Source organism: Caretta caretta, chromosome 7, assembly GCF_965140235.1.
Source record: "Caretta caretta isolate rCarCar2 chromosome 7, rCarCar1.hap1, whole genome shotgun sequence".
NCBI classification, from domain to species: domain Eukaryota; kingdom Metazoa; phylum Chordata; order Testudines; family Cheloniidae; genus Caretta; species Caretta caretta.
This window is the reverse complement of record NC_134212.1, coordinates 56,215,953-56,235,508: the sequence shown is the minus strand read 5'-3', so window position 1 is coordinate 56,235,508 and position 19,556 is coordinate 56,215,953. Positions and strand designations below refer to the sequence as shown.

Sequence of the window (19,556 nt, the reverse complement as noted above, 5' to 3'; positions counted from 1 at the left end):
CAGGAGAAAGTCCAGGGAAGAGCAGCAGCAGTTAATGCATGGCAGGCAGGACTGTCTTATGGAGAACAGTGAGAACATGATGGACCCCCGCAGCCTGGCGGGATGGGAGAAGAGAATGCAAGTAACTGATGGGTGCAGAAACACCAAGAGTTCCCGGGATGGTTTGGGGAGGTGTAATTATGATTACAGGGATGAAACTGAGTGGAAGCAAATCTAGGCTGAATATCAGGGAAAAACACTCTGACATGGAGATGTATTAGGCAGCAGAATCATCTCCCAAAGGAAATGACAGAACCCCCGTCCTTTGGGGGCATTGAAAATATGATGAGAACTGGAGAAGAAGCTGTAGGAGTGATCCCGCCCTGGCTGCTAGGCTGGAGCCAAGAGGTCATGTCCAGCTCCTATGTGGGTGATCTACTTCCATATTTAAAACAAGGGTTTTACTCTGGCTGGGTACCAGGATCCACCTTGCATCCAGGTGTCTGTGTGCAGGACACTGTCTGCCAGTGTGATGAGAGGCGGGTAAAAGATTCCTGTGACATCAGAGAGGCCCCTGCCTGCCATGCGTAACTGAGAACAATGGTCGGTGGGGTGGGGTTGCACAGGGCTCACGGTAGGCAGAGCTGGCTCCATGAATTAAATAAATCTCTTCTTCCCCCCTCTTACTAAGAGTTTGTCCTCTGGGCTGAGATGGGGAAACTGAGGCACAGCGGGGTTAAATGACTCACCAAGGTCAAATAGGAGCACAGCTGGGAATACAAGCCAGGAGTCTTGGTGCCAGGTCACCTGCTCTAACAGTCTGAAGGGACCCTAAAATATATGCCTTTTACCATCAGGTAAACCCCAAATGATATAACTTATCATTTTAAGTGAGTTATTCCATGCTTATATGTCAATCCCACTCTTGGCGGACACTCTGGGGATTGAGCCGGGGACCTCCAGAGCTGCATGAATCACTACAGTTTGAGCTAAAGAGCCAAGCCTCTGTAAGTGGTGGCTATAGCAACACCCATCCTGTAGATCGGCACAGAGGGGGACCTGCATCGCTCACTGCATGCAGAACTGTGTCTCCCTAGCAGGGCTGCTGCTAAGTCTCTGCAAAGACACAGGAGTCTTTGCAGACCAGCTTTCAGGATTGGGGTCTACATGGAAATTTGCCTGCCTGTAAAATTCACAAGATAGTCACAATTCTCGTCCCAGAAAGGGTGACCGACAGCGGGTGGATCACTTGATGATTACTTGTTCTGTTCATTCCCCCTGGGGCACCTGGCATTGGCCACTGTCAGTAGACAGGATACTGGGTTAGATGGGCCTTTGGTCTGACCCAAAATGGTTGTTCTTATGACCGCCTCCTTGAACAAACGGAAATTTTGTTCCATTGAGCAAGGCTGGGGGCAGCTTTCGGCACAGCGGAGATCTCTTCCCTTAGGGGAGAATTTCTGGCTACCCACTATGGCAACACAACAGGAAACAGATTCCCTGGGAATTGAAGATGCTTTTCATGTTCCAGATCAGGGCCCACATGCTCTTATTCTTTCTAGTTTTCTAGTCACCAAGTTGCACAGGGGGTGAACTGTCCAAGGTGGATTAAATGCAAACAATGCCCCAGAGTGCTTTAAAGCTAATCCAGAGTGAAGACACTCTGTCAGATGTAGTTTTTGGGAGACCTGCAATTAAGGCCAGATGCAAACAACACAGCCTGCCCACCTCCCCAATCTTTCCTCTCCTCCTGACCCTCATGCCCAGACAGAGACAACTGTGTCAACAGCAACCCTGAAGCGTGCTCCAGCCAGGACTCGGTTATAGGTGCAAAATCCTGAAGGTTAGTAGCACTTAGCCACCACTCTCACATTTAACAGCATGAAGAAGGATCACCTCTGGTTAGTGAGTAGAGACATCAAGCAAACCAATGGCACTGAAATAAACCCTCTCAGCCCACATATACACACACACCTGTTACGCAGGAGACTCGCCATAGGCTCTGCCCCTGGCGAATGGGCTGCTTTTTGCTACTATGGCACTGTCACTGGGGGCTGTCCACACATCTGCTGTTAGCTGAACATGGACCTACGGACGCAGTCACGACCATGGCCCCTCGTCAGTTGTCACACGGATCCCTTCTGGCATTAAGCAACCCCATTGCTGGTTTATTATTGAACATTTCACCCATAGTCTTTAAAGCAGAGCTTTGTCAACCCCTTCTCCTCAGCACCAGGTTCTCCCAGCACATTTTCATGGGTACACTGCTCATTCCCCCACCCCCAACAGTCAGCCAACACGAATATCCTCCCATCTCATGACAGAGTCTTTTTGCTATTTGAATCTCTGTCCTCCTCTGTGTCTTCTTTCCGCTGTCCTCTTTCTGACCTCCTCTCAAGACTCAGCTTTCCACAGAGATTTCCCCTCAGCCCCTCCCTGGGCTATTCTTCTGACCTTCCTCCATTTTGCATTTTGCAGCTGCCTAGCTAGCTTCTAAAGCAGCTGTTGCACCCTCATTAGCCCAACCTGGGCCCATCAGACAAGTCATCAGGGAAGCTGGACTTGCTTCACTTAAAGGAACCAGCCACTCTTTGCCAGGCACCCTGCCTGCAGGATCCAAAGCGTTTTACAAACAATACATTCGGCCTCATAACACCCCCACCTTTGTAAAATAGAGAAGGGTTATTACACCTAGGGGGAAACTGAGGCACTGAGCTGCTGAGGCCTTGGCTCTCCAACTGGCTGAGTATGGTGTGGATGGACAGGGAGGAGGCACAAGCAATGCAGGGAGCTGGCTGCAGTTCCTTAGTTTAGGCCTGACCAACCCTGCACAGCGTAAGGGCAGCCCTGATGTCACTGGAGGACCACCTCTGTCATATGTGTCCTGTGTGACCTTAGACAAAGCATGTCTCTCTCCCCAACAGAAGTTGGCCCATTAAAAGATCTCACCTCACCTGCATAGTGTCTCTTAGGCAAACCACTCTGATCCAGCTCCTCAGAGGTGTTTAGGGGCCTGACTCCCAGTAATTGTTGGATCTTGGCCAGAATTTCACAGGTGCCTCGTGGAATTTTCAAAAGTCCCTAAATAGGTTTGAGACTTTCAAAAATCTAGGAGCCTAAATACCTTTGACTTGCTGGACTTCTGCGCTTCGGTTCCCAGTCTGTACAATGGGATGAGAGCACTTCCCCACCTCACGGGGTGTTGTGACAATGACGATTGGATACCCTGGTGATGGGGGCCAGACAAGTACCTTAGACAGGTAGACAGGTGTCACTGACAGGCAACTGCCCCTCAGGATGCCCTCTTGTGGCGCAGCATCACCCTGCAGGTGCGCTGATCTCTACTCCCCTGCCTGGCTCTTGTATAATGCCACTCCCAGGCCAGAGTACTGTGAACTGAGATTTTCCCTCCAAGGGGTCTCATTTATTACATCTCTTATGGTACATCCCATTGGTCCTTAGCCCCTCCAGTGCATCCATTGACCCCCCTTGATTCAGGATTCCCAAAGCCTTCCTCCTTGGGGGCTGCACGGATAACACCGGCTGGCTGCAGACCTCAGTCAGCTTCTCTAAGCTGGCCCTGTGCAGGTCTGGGTCAGCAGACAAACTTCTTCCAAACTATCTGCCCCCTTTCTGTTTGGCTTCTCCTACATCTCCATGCCTGACCTGATTTTGACATGACCAGTCTGTCAGGTGTCTTCCCCACCTCGGGAGGAGAGCCGAGTGAAGCATAGATGGGGCTTACTTCTTAAAGGGCCAGTCACCCTGTGACATCAGGTACTTCTGCCTTAAAAACATACCCCTCAAATTGCCCCCCCATATTGGCATGCAACCAGCCAACCATGATGATCAAACTGCCCACTCCCCCTTGGCAGGGGACAGAATGGGGGAAGCTCCCACCATTGCCCAGGCTGTGAGTAATGAGTGGAATTCAGTTCCCAGGTCTGTCAAACCAGCTCTCAAAAATCCTGACAGAAATAGCATATTATTAAGAGCAGGAAGGATGCTCAGAAGCAGTAGCTGGGCTCCACCCTCAGGAAAGCAGCTGAGGAGCGGTACTTTGGGCCCAGGTTCTGGAGGACACTTGCTCACGAGTCTACCTACTTGGTTCTTTTGTCAGGGGACACTTGGTCCAGCCGCCACTACTAACAGCAATCATCAGCATTGCATTATTTGTAGAGAGCAGCACGGAGTTCAAAGAGATCTGACTCGAGCCAGGAGCGGAGAAATTGACTGAAATGCAGTCGGGGGCCAGCACTTTGTTTCTGGATGGAAATGCCACAGTACATAGTAACAGACTAAATGGGGCTGGTGCTTGGACAGAGGTGGTACGCTCGAGGAAAGATCAGGGACCTTCTGGCTGATCCAAGAGCGCTGGGCAGCCTTCAGGAGCAAATTTATCACTGGATTGACAGCCCTAGAGATGGAAACACTCTCCTTAGCTACAGCATGGGCACGCCCTGTGCTTATCCATAGCACGGGCACCAAATATGCCCCGCTCATTCCTTGGTCTCTCTGCCTAGACCCCCTACACAGAGAGACAATTAGTTCCATCACTTCTGTCCATTGAGACCTACCAAACTCATCTCTCATGGCCCTGTTACTGTTCCCTCACCCATTCCCCCCCCCCCCCCCGGAACAGCCCAGCCACTAATCCTTGGATGTCTTCCCATCAGCCTATTACATGGCTCCAGACACGGCCCTTGGCAATGCTGGGGAAGGGGCTGCTTTGCCTTACCAGCCCTCTGAATTGTTACTAACACTGTATGAAATTCATCAGAGGCAGCCAGACCCACCCAGCATGGCAGCCCTGAAAAGCTGGGGGAAAGTGAGGAGAAACAATCACTTCTATTTTTAAAGAAGCCCTGCACAGAGTTGTTATGGTAACTGCACTAATAAGAGAACACATCCCTTCTTCTCTCCCCGACTCAATGGCACAGCAATGGAGGAAACATCCTCCCACACCCCTTCCGAGTGCAGACAGGAGGGGGACCATCCATGTGAGGGGAGTGGGTGGGGAGGAGGGCTGACAGAAGGAGCCTAGGGAGGGTGATGGGCTGGGGAAAGGCAGGAGATGGTAAAAGGGCAAGGGGCATGACAGAGTGGAGAAGGGTAAGGGGCTGAGGGGGCTGGATGGGAAGATGGGGGTTGGTAGCAGGGGGAGATGAGCAGTAGGGGGGAGATGGAAGTCAAGGGCACAGAGAGGGCTAGAGGAAAGATGGGGGTCAAGTGGGCAAAGGCAATATGGGGCAGGGGCAGACTGTGAACAGGATGGGCAGGAGGGAGGGCAAAGTGGGGGAGGTGGGGAGCAGCTTGAGGGGCAAACGGGGGGCTGGTGGGTGTGAGAGCCAGAGACAAAAGATTTGCAGCTTGGGAGGAGGGGGGTCCGGAGGAGTTGAGTGAACTGAGAGTCCCAGAACTTTTGGGGGAGCTGCATGGGCTGCTTCTCGGGGGAACCTCCCTGGGGGAGACCACCCGTGGGGGGAGGAAAGCGAGGCACTATGGAAAGGAAAAAGCAAAACCCTGCAGAGCCGCCTCCAGCAGGGAAGGGAGAGGGGCAGGGACCCAGGAAGTGTGTTAGGGAACTAGACATCCTGCAGCCTGGATTTACCTGGGAAGTGCTTGGACCTTGACAATGGGTGTAATCAATCAAACGTTCCCCACTCCTCTTCTCCCCCCGCATCCTGTAGCTTCCCTCCCCATCTCATCAGGGGCATGTGAAGCAATCAGAAGTGGGAATAACAGGAGACACTGGAGTTTATGGGGTGCTTGATGGGAGAGGGACTGTCTGAGCTGGGAGTCCCCCAGCTGCCTCCTTTTTACCCCAGGAAGGTCTGGAGCCATACCGCACCTGAGGCGGCAGAGAGGAAAAGGAGCAGATCCTGCTCCCTCCAACCTGTCCAAGCCAGAATGGCCTGGCCCCCCTGGCACTCTCAGGGGGTGTGTGGGTGGGGGCAGAAGGTTGGGAGCAGAAGCCCCACATTGGGTGCACCATGTGTGGCTGCCTTGGCATCTCCTTTCTGATACATTCATGCCCTAGTCCCTCTTCTCCACCCAACCACAGCCCCACACATAAGGGGATGCACCTGATGGGCACCCACCCCTGGGTGGACACCCACCTGCCTGCACACCAGAAGCTGGGGCTCCCTGCTCCCTTCGATCTGATAACTGCTGGGTGAGAGGGGACAGAGAGGCAGTGGGGAGGAGGGGAGCAGGGTAGGATGTGGGGGCAAGGGACAGACAGAAGGCGTGGAGGGAGAGGGTGGGGGGAGGTGTCACTATGGAGTGGGGATGATGGGGTCAGGTTGAGGCGACCGAGGGAGAGCCAGGCCAGCGTGGGGGAGCTGAAGACAGGGAGGGAGGGCTGGGGGCTGGAGAGGTGGGGCAGTGTGAGGGTGCTGAAGAGGGGCGGGTGGGTAACAGGGGGCTGGGGGCTGCTATGGCAGGCAGGGGTGTCTGGGTGGGGGACGTGTGGGGCTGGGGAGGGGGCAGTCTGGGGAGGGGAGGAAATCTGTGAGGGTGGGGGCAGAATGGGGAACAGAGGGGCTGGTTGGAAGTGGGGGGCAGGGTGGGAGATGCATGGATGGGGGCTGGGAGGAGGGGATGCGGGTGGAGGCAGAGGGCCGGATGGTGTGTGGGTGCGGGACAGAGAGGCTGGATGAAAGGCAGAGGGGATGGCTGGGGGTGTAGGCTGAGGGGCAGGGTGTTTCGGCGCAGGATCGGGGTGTGCATGGGGAGGGCGGGATCTAGGTGGGAGCAGGGCGCGGTGCTCCCCCCCCCCCCCACACTTACCGGCTTCGCCGCCCCGGCCGGGCGGGGGTCCCGGCTCGGCGTGGTGCTGAAGGGACAGCTCCGAAGCGGGCAGCCCAGCGCGCATGCGAACCGCCCGCCCCTCCGGCTGCTCCCCCGGCTGGGGAGGGGTGAGATAGGAGCCCGGGGGAGGTGGGGTCAGCTGCGTACGAGTCTGTGTGAGGGGTGGTGGTGATTGTGTGTGTGGGTGTGAGTGATGATTGTGTGAGGGTGAGTCTGAGGGGGTGACTGTGGGTGGGTGTGAGGGGTGGTGGTGATTGTGTGGGGGTGGGGGTCAGTCTGGGGGCGTGGTGACTGTGGGTGGGTGTGAGGGGTGGTGGTGATTGGGTGGGGGTGAGTCTGGGGGGAGTGACTGTGAGTGGGTGTGAGGGGTGGTGGTGATTGTGTGGGGGTGGGGGTCAGTCTGAGGGGTGGTGGTGATTGTGTGGGGGTGGGGGTGAGTCGGAGGGGGGGTGACTCTGGGTGGGTGTGAGGGTTGGTGGTGATTGTGTGGAGGTGGGGGTCAGTCTGAGGGGGGTGACTGTGGGTGGGTGTGAGGGGAGGTGGTGATTGTGTGGGGGTGGGGGTCAGTCTGAGGGGGGGTGACTGTGGGTGGGTGTGAGGGGCGGTGGTGATTGTGTGGGGGTGGGGGTCAGTCTGAGGGGTGGTGGTGACTGTGGGTGGGTGTGAGGGGTGGTGGTGATTGTGTGGGGGTGAGTCGGAGGGGGGGTGACTCTGGGTGGGTGTGAGGGGCGGTGGTGATTGTGTGGGGGTGGGGGTCAGTCTGAGGGGGGTGACTGTGGGTGGGTGTGAGGGGCGGTGGTGATTGTGTGGGGGTGGGGGTCAGTCTGAGGGGGGGTGACTGTGGGTGGGTGTGAGGGGCGGTGGTGATTGTGTGGGTGTGAGTCTGAGGGGGGGTGGTGACTGTGGATGGGTGTGGTGGTGGGAAGGGTGGTGGTAACTGTGTGTGGGTGTGAGGGGGCGGTGATTGTGCACGGGGTGGTTCCGTGCCCTTTCACACAGGCTGGACACCCCGTGGTGCTGGGCCAAACACCGTGTGCACAGAGCTGAGGCTGGTCCCTGGCCAGCGTGCTGGGGGTGGGGGGTCCTTCATCTATGGCAGGGGCCTGCCATCAGGAGCAGTGTGGGCCAATCCCCATGGCACTACAGCACAGCCCTGCCGGCTTCCCTCCCCCCACCCCAAACTGTGCCCTGCCATGCCCCGAGCCAGCACAGCCCTGTCCTGATCTGTCCCCCCAGCACAGCCCTGCAGTGACCCTCCAAGCACAGCCCTTCCGTGCCCTCCCCCAGCACAGCTCTGCTGTACCCCCCAGCACAGCTCTGCCGTGCTCCCCCACCCCCAAGCAGTGCAGCCCAGACACCCCCCGCCCCAGCAGTCACACAGCAAACCAGGCATTAGCTCCCATCTTGAAATCCTGCACCTGGAGACCAGCTGCAGAGATGCAGGCAGAAGCCAGCCAGAGAGGGCAAAGGGGCTTTACTGATCACCCGGGATGTAGCAGCATCTGATCTTCTCATCCCATTGGTTCCTCCCAACCTATCCTGAGTGGCAAAACCTCCATGGACGCTAGGGGGAGCCTTCCCCCTGAAATTCCTCTGCGTTCCCCGGGGAGGGGGAGGGAGGGGGCAGGGAAGGCGCCTTCCTTCACCCAGAAATCAAGCAGCAGCCTGGTGGTCTGGACTGTGGGCCCTTTAGGGCTTGATCCCGCATGCTGCTGGGCGCTTGGCCCTCCAAGCACATGCTTACCTCTAAGGATGTGAGGGGGCCCATTCAGCACATGCTCCAGTGCTTTGCTGGATCAGAGCCATGGCATTAGGCACCTTGCAGGATCCAGCCCTTAATGCCAGAGACCATGGGGACCAATTGGAAGAGAAATTCAGTGTAAAGCAAACGATTTTCTGGCTGTATGTCATTGCCCCTTTCCTACCTCCGTTCATGAGGTCCACGCTTCTTTCCCCTCATGCTTCCCTTTTTTGACTGCTATACGCCTGGATCCAAATACAGCACTGGTGTAAATGGACATGACTGTATTCATGTTGGTTGGAGTTGCAGCCCCTTAGAGCAGGTCTGATTTTGAGGTACCATTGTGGGGTACTTCCTTGAAGTCATACAAGCTTGAAAAGCTGCTTAACCCACCTGCAATGTTTAAAAACAAAAGAAATGCAACAGAACATCGAATTTGCCTTTTGCGTTGTGTTTATTTTTTGCATTTCACTCAACTTGGCTCAGATTGGTCAGTTTCGTTTAATCTTTAGCCAGTTTCTCTCCCAGGTTTTCATGCACTAGCCCAGTGCTAGCCTGTTTAGGTTTCTAACATTATTAATTATTTGTATAGCACCAAGAATGTGTTAGGCACGTATAAAGACAGGGACTAGTTTCTGAGCTCAGTTCCACCAGTGTAAATCCAGAATCACTCCTCAGCAAGGGAATTGGCTGAGAGCAGAATCTAGCTCTGCTCCAAAAACTTACAGTCTAAAGAGCAGGGGGAACGTTGAAAGGTAAATGGTTTTAATTTCCATGTTTTTAAAATCTTGATTCATTTCAGCATAACGGGGGTTAGCTATACATTCGCTCACATGTTCTGTGTTTTTAACAACATTGAAATTTTTCTCCTAAATCACTTGACATATGTATCCTCTTTACATTTTGAAATATACTATCACAAAACACAGCCCTGCTAATTCTCCTCCCCACATAGGTCCTGCCAATGTCTTCTCCCCTCTAATTGTCCCAAAGCTGGACATGGAGTGGGGCAATGAAAAGGACAGGGCAGCAATTCAGATACCAGCGGCACATTTCTCTCCCTCTAGCATTGCACTTTATCAATGCTGACAGCAGCACTTGGTTGAAGAGATCTCTGGTCAGGGTTACATAGAAGAGATCACTTCTCATTTCCCCTGGTGGGGCTGGCATTTCTAGTGGTTAGTCTGAATTCTAGGCCTTTACCTGCCTCTTCGGAACCATCACCCCAAGGAATTTCACAGACTCTGTATTTTCATCAAGGAGCAAAACTTGTTCTTGTTTCACACTCATAAATGCTTGATCCTTCCTCTGACAGGGGAGGGGAAATACAGCCCGGAAGGCAAATTCTGGGCCTGGGCACCTGAGCTAAGCCTTGGGCTAGTCATGGGTGCCCACACTTGAAAAAGTGGCCTCTGATTTTGGGTGCCAACATGAGATAACTAAGGCTTAATTTGCAGAGGTGCTGAGCACCTGTTACCTGATCACCACCTCTAGAGTGCCCCCTTGTGGCATGAAGTAGCTCTGCAGGCACCTTCTCTCAGTTCTTTCTGGGTTCTTTGCAATAATTCCTCCCTTCTACAAGGATTTGGCCTTCTAGCTACGTCACACTTTCTGGGTTATCCAAGTCCAAAACAAATGGAGTCTCTCTCTTCCTGTTCTCTATCCAACAGTGACTCCCGGGGCTTCTTGCTTGGAGTCTGACCTCCCTGGCTCTTCCACACACCTCTGCTCCTAATTCTTCCCCAAGAGATAATTTAGTCACATGACCCACCTGTCATGTGACATTACCCCTTGAGTCACTGGGTCACAAGTGGGGCTAGGCCTGTTACCTGAGCGAGAGGGCAGCAGGAAATAAATCAATGGGGACACGGCTGTCCGACCAACAGATGGTTGACACAAACCATGCTCTTACTTAAAGTCACACTTCATTTAGTCTCAAGTACTTACGGTCCACAACAGGTTAGTAAAAACACCCCAACTCTCACATAGTTACCGAAGTCTAGATCATTTTTTGAGTGGTACAGCAACAGTCCAATGGCCCGTCTTCCGTTGGGGACCCTCAGATATGTCCACAAAGTGATCCAACTAGCCCAAATTTCTCCCCTCTTATTTATTGTTAGTATGACAATAACATGTCAGTCAAAAAAACTTGTTAAGCAAGCAATTTTAAAGGTTAAGCAAGAGGTTTCCTCAGACTGTTAATTAGACAGATGTGTTTTTGCAACGTCCACACGCTTGAGGGTCCTGACAAACACATCCCAGAGGGCAAATAAGTTTCCTGTTTTCTAAAAACACATTCCTCAGTAATTCCGATAGAGATCTTATCAGGAAGGATGAGGGCAAGGCTCCTTTCTTATGGCTGCTCAAGCCCCCTCCTCTCCTGGGTGAGCTATGCTAAGGCTGCTGCACAGGCCCACTAAAGGCTACTGACTTGGCTGTTTTTGGCAATAAGCATCGACATTCCAATGACTGGTTGTGGTCCAGGCAATTTACCAATCCACCAAGATCTCCCCTGTACAGGCCCATCTCGCCTTAAAGATGCGACATCATCTAACACTTCTACCAAAGTTAATGGGAGCTGCAGGTGCTCAGCACAGCTGAAAATCTGGACCAAGTTTGGCCCCCAGATTCAAGAGGCACTTTTGAAAATGGGAGCCTTAACCCCCCTGAGCCTTGCTCCACTCTCCCACTAGTTCTACACTGATGTAGTTCACTGACCACAACGGAGTGACCTCCCATTCACACAAATGTCAGTATATCACAACCTGGCTCTGTTGAGTTTCCTTGTCTGTAGCACCTCTGGCCTGCCATGCAGGGGTGTTGGGAGACTTATTTCCCTAATGTTTGTGAGCTGGGCCCAAGATGCTATGGGAGGGAAAACTATGATAACTTCCTCCACTAGGCCGGGAACTGCAGGCTTGAAAGGAAAACGGCAACCAGCCCAAGAGGCTAGAAGCTCTCCAGTTATGAGACAGCTGTCACAGAGGTTAGGATGTGAAAAGTGCTCTCTTGAAGTCAGAGTCTGTAATTACATTACTGGGAGAGGCTGGTAGGTCCTGGGACAGGCAAAAAAGCCACACTCATTTGGGTCACTGGTGTCGAGGGAACCCAATTGCAATCTCTGTGCAATGCAGTTTGCTGCCTGCTGGAAATCCAGGTTGTTTCAAAGCAGGAATGAACAGCAGTTCCAGGTCATACCCCTGAGTCTCCTGGCCCATGTGTGAAGTTTTACAGCCATGTTTCCTCACACCATTAAATGTGCTTCTCCCCCTTGTTGCTGTGATGGAGCCACACAAACAGCATGGAATTCTCTGGCCTGTGTTATACGGGAGGTCAGATGAGATGATCACAATGGTTCTGTCCGACCTTCACATCTAGGAAACAACCACGGAAAATGACAACAGGACCATTTCCCCCAAACGTGACAGCTGATTCTGGGTGTCCATCTGGAGAGTTTGATGCTGACAGTGCCTGTTTAACAGCCCAGAGAAATTATCTGAAGGGTTAATATGTCACAGTGAAGCATTCTGGGCATATATTGGCTTTGCATGAGGCAGCAGCCATTCCCCATTTCACTCCTAGAGCAGGTGCTTCTCTCACCCTGTGATATGTTAGCACCTGGTTTTCCAAATAGTTCAGCTTTCATTTAGGCACCTGGATGCAGGGCCCAGATTGCAGGTGCTCTGTGCCCAGCAGCACCCGTTGAGAACAACAGAGGTTGCTGGAAGCCAAGGCCTTCGGGAGTCTGGCCACACGATTTAGGTACCTAACTGGAGCTGCTGGAGGCTGAGCTCAGTGGGAAATCAGACCCATAGTGCATATTGTGATTGTTTCTTGGCCTGACTTAATAAATGGTGCTCAGCCCCTCTAGCTGCCACTGACTTCTCTGGGAGGGGAAGGTGCTTAGCACCCCCAAACATCAGCCCATCCAGGGCCCCCACCTTTCTAGGGGCATGAACAACACAAGGCCTCAGACAGATGACTGTTAAAATCCATACTGCCACCAGATCATAGAATCATAGAAGATTAGGGTTGGAAGAGACCTCAGGAGGTCATCTAGTCCAACCCCCTGCTCAAAGCAGGACCAATCCCAACTAAATAATCACAGCCAGGGCTTTGTCAAGCCAGGCCTTAAAAACCTCTAAGGATGGAGATTCCACCACCTCCCTAGGTAACCTATTCCAGTGCTTCACCACCCACCTAGTGAAATGTTTTTTCCTAATATCCAACCTAGACCTCCCCCACTGCAACTTGAGACCATTGCTCCTTGTTCTGTCATCTGCCACCACTGAGAACAGCCGAGCTCCATCCTCTTTGGAACCCCCCTTCAGGTAGCTGAAGGCTGCTATCAAATCCCCCTTCAGTCTTCTCTTCTGCAGACTAAATCAGCCCAGTTCCCTCAGCCTCTCTTCAAAAGTCATGTATCCCAGCCTCCTAATCATTTTCGTTGCCCTCCGCTGGACTCTCTCCAATTTGTCCACATCCTTTCTGTAGTGGGGGCCCAAAACTGGATGCAATACTCCAGATGTGGCCTCAGTGCCGAATAGAGGGGCATAATCACCTCCCTCGATCCGCTGGCAATGCTCCTACTAATGCAGCCCAGTATGCTGCTAGCCTTCTTGGCAACAAGGGCACACTGCTGACTCATATCCAGCTTCTCGTCCACTGTAATCCCCAGGTCCTTTTCTGCAGAACTGGTGCTTAGCCAGTCCGTCCCCAGCCTGTAGCGGTGCATGGGATTCTTCCTTCCTAAGTGCAGGACTCTGCACTTGTCCTTGTTGAACCTCATCAGATTTCTTTTGGCCCAATCCTTCAATTTCTCTCGGTCATTCTGGACCCTATCCCTACCCTCCAGAGTATCTACCTCTCCCCCCAACTTAGCGTCATCTGCAAACTTGCTGAGGGTGCAGTCCATCCCATCATCCAGATCATTAATGTTGAATAAAACTGGTCCCAGGACTGACTCCTGGGGCACTCTGCTTGATACTGGTGCAAAGCAGACATCGAGCCATTGATTACTACCCATTGAGCCCGACGATCTAGCCAGCTTTCTATCCATGTTATAGTCCATTCATCCAATCCATACTTCTTTAACTTGCCGGCAAGAATACTGTGGGAGACCGTATCAAAAGCTTTGCTAAAGTCGAGGTATATCACATTCACCACTTTCCACATATCCACAGAATCAGTTATCTCATCATAGAAGGCAATCAGGTTGGTCAGGTATGACTTGCCCGTGGTGAATCATATTGACTGTTCCTGATCACCTTCTCAGCAGCCGCAGGACCCATGACAAAGAGGTGCTCTTTAGATGTGTGATTAGACAGAGATTAGATCCGCCCACAAACGATGGAGACCCTTCCCCTTCAAACCCACCCCCAGGAAAAACTCAGCTGAATAGACAGGCCTTTAGTTCGGGCCAAGGATGAAGAAACCCTCAGGCCCACAGGAACGGGGATTGAAGCAGGGACCTCCAGAGTAAAGAGCATGAGCTGCTACAGCTCCCTAGCTGGTGCTCTATCAGCATCACATCCTCCTTGGACCAGGCACAAAGGGGGACCCATCACAGACACTGCTCTGAGGGTTATACAAGCACTCCACTGAGAACACCCTGCCTCCAGCGGTGAATCTGCATTTGAATTCCAGGGGATCTTAGCAGCCCAGGGCAGAATAAGGGTAAAAGAGCAGGTTGCCAGGACACACTATGATGGACCTGAGAGGTTCCAGAGAGCCAGCAACTCGGGTATGAGATGCTCTTAGGGGGAGACACCCCAAGGCTGCTGAGCTGAGCAAGCGGGAGGCTGATTCCTCACTGGATATTCTATCAAGCACAGCAGGGGATTCAGTTTGGGAACCTCAGGGCCCCTTCTCAGGCCATGCCCGGGGAGACTCTCTTTGAGAGCTCACTGTGAGAGCTGGGCTGAGCTCACAGCAGCCTTGTGGTCTGGCTAGCATGGGCTGGAACAATCTCCTCCAGCCTGTTTGGCACCTGATGGGAACCCCATGGCTATTTCAGGAGACACCTCCAAGTGTGCAAAGGTGGTGCCCGTGTAGAACTCATCAATGAAATTGTTTTTAATTTTTCACTTTATTACTATAACTTCATAAGCAAAGTTTTATGAATGAAACAACATTCATTCATAAACCAGTTACCCCAACAACTGGCTAACTGAGTTTCACTTTCAATCCAATTGCTGCTTAAATCGCTGAAACTTACACTGTTTCAACATTGTAACTTCTGCTCACTGTTTGTCATTCATTATACTTGTCTATATTGTAACTTCTGTTCACTGTTTGCCATTCCTTACACTTGTCCATATTGACAGGTTTCAGAGTAGCAGCCGTGTTAGTCTGTATTCGCAAAAAGAAAAGGAGTACTTGTGGCACCTTAGAGACTAACCAATTTATTTGAACACGCTCAAATAAATTGGTTAGTCTCTAAGGTGCCACAAGTCCTCCTTTTCTACTTGTCCATATTGTAACTCAAACTCCATTTTAAAATGCTCAATTCATTTTGTAAAAGCTTGCTGCAACCTTCATTTTTGCAAAACCCTGCTGTAATCTTATTAGTTTAGTTTAGATGTGCGAATGAGATATGTCTGGATGATGGAATCAACCTCCAGCCCCAGCTTGTCCTGACGAAATAAAGTGTAAACACCCAACGGCTGAAGATGCAGACAACAGCCCTGACAAAGTAAGAGGAATCCACCCTCAAGAGAAAAGAACAAAAGTACAATTGAAGAAACATCAAAGCCAGGTCCTAGGCTGAAAGTCATGTCTGCAATTGACAGGTGATTGACCACACCGAACCCAGAGGCAGCGTGACACAGCAAGACCTATAGACTCTGGATTCAAACTAAAGCCTACAAAAAGGATGGGTGAGATGGAAGACTTTGGAGAGTAACATTCTGCTGCCAACATGGAAGGGCATCGGTGCATGCCCAACAGAGACCCAGCTCTTCCTTGTGCCTGGCTTTCCTGGCCAGTTAGCCGCCACAAGCTACGAACCCAAGCCACAAACTCAAGCTACATTCAGGACTGGTAACTATACAGCAGCTGCAGAACCTGTGTGTGTGTGTATGAACGAACGTGTGAATGAATGTGAACCTGAATGAAATGTTATAGCTATAACTGACTGCCTACTACAATTCTTTCTGTATTCACAATAAATGTGACACTTTGTCTTATCCCCTTTAATAAGTTCCTGCTGGGTTTTATTTTATTGGTATAACACCCGTCCTGGCTGGAGGAGGGAGACAGTGCGAGCAGGGCACCTGCTCTAAGGCTAGTGCATGTCTCTGGAGAGAGCTGTGCCAGCACATTCTCAGTCAGCGCCGGCTGCTCAGTGACCCTGCCTGAGTCTATTGACTCGCCAGAAGGTGCCTTAATCCCTCATCTGCCAAATGGGGAATCCTATTTATTCCCTGGTACCGAGTCTCAGATCAAAATAGCCACATGCTGCATCGATGTCTGACCTGCTCCAACATTCCCTCCCCCACCCCAGGCAGTGACGGATTAGCCACTGGGCCTACAGGGCCTGTGCCCAGGGGCCTTGGCCAACTGAGGGGCCCCGCAGCCCCAGCCACTGGGTGGGTGAGGCAGGGAAAGCCCTGGCACCTCAATCCTGCTCCCAGGCAGCAGCGCCAGATGGGCAGGGTGGGTGCAGCGGTGGAAGCCCCCAGTGCTCCCTATCCTTGGCAGAAGCTGGGGGCAGCAGGGGAAGCCGCCCCTCCCCCCGCTCTCCAAAAGAAGCGCCAGGATGGGCGGGAGAAGCCCCAGTGCCCCGACCCTGGTTCCCCGCAGCCGTGGTGGGTGGCCCACATGTACAAATCCACCCACACAATTAAATTCAAATTGATTCATCTCAGGCCCTGTTGGCCCAGATTAACACAGCACCACTGCCTCAGGGGATCCTTACACCCCATAAGGTCCCCAGTCCTTGCACTCAGCTGCTACTAACTGGCTGGCAAACCCCACTGCCCAGCTCCCTGCTCCAGGCCCAGAGATCTACCTGGCTCTGGGCTGAGCACTGGGGTAGGCCAGGCCTGGGCAGCTCAGCCACCTGCCAGGAAATAGAAGTGAACACATCCATCGTGAGTGGAGAGTCCTCCATTCCCCATTTTGTCCACAATACCCTCCCAACTCAAGGGAGACAAGCTCCCTGTCCCCTCACTGCCCCAGAGCTGGCACTGACCTTGTGGCTCCAGTTTCATTTCTGTCTGTGGCTGGGATACACTCCTGTTTCCTCCCCCGCCACCTCTGTTTCTCTGGGTGAGGTTTTAGTTCTGGGTTTCTTTGTAATTAACAGCATCAGTAAATTGGACACAGAGCCCCAAGAAACACTGATCTCCCCCCCACTCTGTAGTAAAACACTTGACTTCTCTCCCTGGTCCCACTCCTAGGATTGTTTTGTCCTGCTCCCCTCATTTGCCCCCTGCACAATCCTGGCCCTAAATTTTCTCCTATCTCCCTCTTGCCCTGTTGCCCCAGGTGTTTCTCCTCTTTCCCTGGCTTGGAGTCACTGTGAGCAACAAATGGGGAAACTGGGCTTATCACCCCCATATTAAAGACTGGGAAACTGAGACACAGGGTAGTCAGAGGACTTGGCCAGGGTCCCAGGGTGAATCAGTGTCCCAGTACTCAGGTGTTTCTGACTCCTCCTCCTGAGCCACCTGTCATGTTGGCTATAAGCTATGACTAACTAACAGGTTTCAGAGTAACAGCCGTGTTAGTCTGTATTCGCAAAAAGAAAAGGAGTACTTGTGGCACTTTAGAGACTAACCAATTTATTTGAGCATGAGCTTTCGTGAGCTACAGCTCACTTCATCGGATGCATACTGTGGAAAATACAGAAGATGTTCTTATACATACACAAACCATGAAAAAATGGGTGTTTACCACTACAAAAGGTTTTCTCTCCCCCCACCCCACTCTCCTGCTGGTAATAGCTTATCTAAAGTGATCACTCTCCTTAGAATGTGTATGATAATCAAGTTGGGCCATTTCCAGCACGAATCCAGGTTTTCTCCCCACCCCCCGCACAAACCCACTCTCCTGTTGGCAATAGCTACAAGCTGTCAAGAACACTATCCCCGATAATGTCACGGCTAACCTGGTGGCTGAACTTTGTGACTTTGTCCTTACCAATAACTATTTTACATTTGGGGACAATGTATACCTTCAAATCAGCGGCACTGCTATGGGTACCCGCATGGCCCCACAGTATGCCAACATTTTTATAGCTGACTTAGAACAACGCTTCCTCAGCTCTTGTCCCCTAACGCCCCTACTCTACTTTTGCGCTATATTGATGACATCTTCATCATCTGGACCCATGGAAAAGAAGCCCTTGAGGAATTCCAGCATGATTTCAACAATTTCCATCCCACCATCAACCTCAGCCTGGTCCAGTCCACACAAGAGATCCACTTCCTGGACACTACAGAGCTAATAAACGATGGTCACATAAACACCACCCTATACCGGAAACCTACTGACCGCTATTCCTACCTGCATGCCTCCAGCTTTCACCCTGACCACACCACACGATCCATTGTCTACAGCCAAGCTCTGCGATACAACCGCATTTGCTCCAACCCCTCAGACAGAGACAAACACCTACAAGATTTCTATCAAGCACTCTTACAACTACAATACCCACCTGCGGAAGTGAAGAAACAGATTGATAGAGCCAGAAGAGTTCCCAGAAGTCACCTATTACAGGACAGGCCTAACAAAGAAAATCACAGAACGCCACTAGCCGTCACCTTCAGCCCCCAACTAAAACCCCTCCAATGCATTATTAAGGATTTACAACCTATCCTGAAGGATGACCCAACACTCTCACAAATCTTGGGAGACAGGCCAGTCCTTGCCTACAGACAGCCCCCCAACCTGAAGCGAATACTCACCAGCAACCACATACCACACAACAGAACCACTAACCCAGGAATCTATCCTTGCAACAAAGCCCGTTGCCAATTGTGCCCACATATCTATTCAGGGGACACCATCACAGGGCCTAATAACATTAGCCACACTATCAGAGGCTCGTTCACCTGCACATCTACCAATGTGATATATGCCATCATGTGCCAGCAATGCCCCTCTGCCATGTACATTGGGCAAACTAGACAGTCTCTACGTAAAAGAATAAATGGACACAAATCAGATGTCAAGAATTATAACATTCATAAACCAGTTGGAGAACACTTCAATTTCTCTGGTCACGTGATTACAGACATGAAAGTTGCGATATTACAACAGAAAAACTTCAAACCCAGACTCCAGCAAGAGACTGTTGAATTGGAATTCATTTGCAAATTGGATACAATTAATTTAGGCTTGAATAGAGACTGGGAGTGGCTAACTCATTATGCAAGGTAACCTATTTCCCCTTGTTTTTTCCTACCCTCCCCCCCTTCCTCAGACTTTCTTGTTAAACCCTGGATTTGTGCTGGAACTGGCCCACCTTGATTATCATACACATTGTAAGGAGAGTGATCACTTTAGATAAGCTATTAGCAGCAGGAGAGTGTGGTGGGGGGAGAGAAAACCTTTTGTAGTGGTAAACACCCATTTTTTCATGGTTTGTATGTATAAGAACATCTTCTGTATTTTCCACAGTATGCATCCGATGAAGTGAGCTGTAGCTCATGAAAGCTTATGCTCAGATAAATTGGGTTAGTCTCTAAGGTGCGACAAGTACTCCTTTTCTTTTTGACTAACTAACAGTAATTGCCTCTTACAGGCCTGCCATCCTGCAGGGTCCAGAGGCATCTCACAGACTGTGTGTATGGGACTCCACAACCAACTTGAAAGTGTGGCTGCCTCCAGGGAGGAGTGTCCGTGCCAGGAGCTGTGTACAACTGGGGTTTGTTAGGGTAGCAGGCAACCAAGTGACCCCATGGGGGATCTGAGCAAGCCAATGAGGGGTAATCCCCCAGCTTAGACAAGAAGCTCTACAGGAGTAGGGACTGCCTCTCACAATGTGTTTCTGTAGCCCACACCCACCCAACATGGT

At 51.6% G+C, this 19,556-nt stretch overlaps 1 protein-coding gene across 5 annotated transcripts in view; it reads right to left on the bottom strand.

Annotated features, from left to right (window-relative positions):
* The window catches only part of PSD (pleckstrin and Sec7 domain containing), a 112,803-nt gene extending 105,842 nt beyond the window's left edge, over positions 1-6,961 (bottom strand). The window contains exon 1 of one of the 5 annotated variants that reach the window (XM_075130709.1): positions 6,772-6,961. The gene's annotated coding sequence lies outside the window, so the exon portion shown is untranslated. The remainder of the gene's footprint in view (positions 1-6,771) is intronic. The other 4 variants (XM_075130711.1, XM_048856946.2, XM_048856949.2 and 1 more) reach the window with 4 other exon arrangements.
* Positions 6,962-19,556: the final 12,595 nt, after the last annotated feature.